Raw genomic sequence first — 1,255 nt, 5'->3', positions numbered from 1 at the left:
TGGTTTTGAACTGCTGGACTTGCAGTTAGGAGCCCAATACATAATCCACCCTGGCCCCAAGGATCCTACAATATTCCCTTGATTCTCACATGAATTTAGATCAGACAGAAGTAGACCACAGTTGCTGAGTGTGTCAGTCTGGGTAGACTAGAGAAACAAATCCATGGACACACATATGTGTATATGAAAGAGATTTATATACGAGGAATTGAACATTGAGAAAACATCCCAACCCAGTCCAGTCCAAGGCCATAAGTCTGATATTAGCATATGTCTAATACCAATCTATAAAGTCCTCTTCAGACTCACGAAACACACACAATGGAGTCAAATGCAGGACGATCACAAGCCAGTGGGTAGAAAGTCCTTGGGTCCAGTGGCGTTGTAAGCATCTCAGTGTTGGCAGGGGTCTCTCTGTGGTTTCTCCAGCTTCTGAGGTCTGGTTACGTCCATGTGGCTTGTCTTCTGCAATGTCTCCCAGGGAATAGCAGAGAGAGAGAGGTGTCTTCCACCTCCAAGGAGGAAGTACCAGATTTCCCAGAATTCTCGGGAGAAGGCCATGCCCACAGAAATCTCATTGGCTATCTCCAGATTGACAGCCTAGACTCCACCCCTACACTCTTAATCCTTAAATTGACACCAGATTAGGTGACTACCATGCTGAGATATGGGAGCTCTGGGATAAACACAGGACACAAGAATGGAGGTGATCTCCATGCAGGTCCATGGTCCCCTTCTGGGTACTTGGTGATCCTGAACATGGCTTGGCATGGCCTGAAGCTGGTTCTTAGGACATGGAAAGTTGGCCAAGTCTACGCAAGCATGCTCTGAGTAGACTTCACCCTCCAGTTTATACCCCATGACCCTGGGTCCCTGTGTAGGGCATCTCCACAAGGAGACCCCAGAGGATGTTGGTTGCCTCATGTAGAAGAGTCCAGAATAAATCCTGCAGCCTTATCAGTAGGTCTCAACGTTGTTGCCATTGCTTCTTTATGGCTCCTGAGACTGAGTTTCTTGAAAACTGCTATTGAAAGCATTTGACTTCTGCACCTCACATTCCAGGCATTCTCATTCTTGTAGGAAACGTCAGATTTCCTGGTTGAGGTAGTTAGTTTATTGTGCCAACCTGGCCGATAAACACATGTGGGATTAATTGAAGGGTGGAGGGATAAATGGCTTGGTGAGCCTCGCCTTTTTAGTTCTCGGGTCTCTTGCATTCTGATGGTCACACCAGGGTGCAGCTGCCTTAGCAGTT

Source organism: Echinops telfairi, unplaced genomic scaffold (assembly GCF_000313985.2).
Source record: "Echinops telfairi isolate 266 unplaced genomic scaffold, ASM31398v2 ScPeMD7_1;HRSCAF=3_0, whole genome shotgun sequence".
Taxonomy (NCBI): Eukaryota; Metazoa; Chordata; class Mammalia; order Afrosoricida; family Tenrecidae; genus Echinops; species Echinops telfairi.
This window is presented reverse-complemented; position numbering follows the sequence as displayed.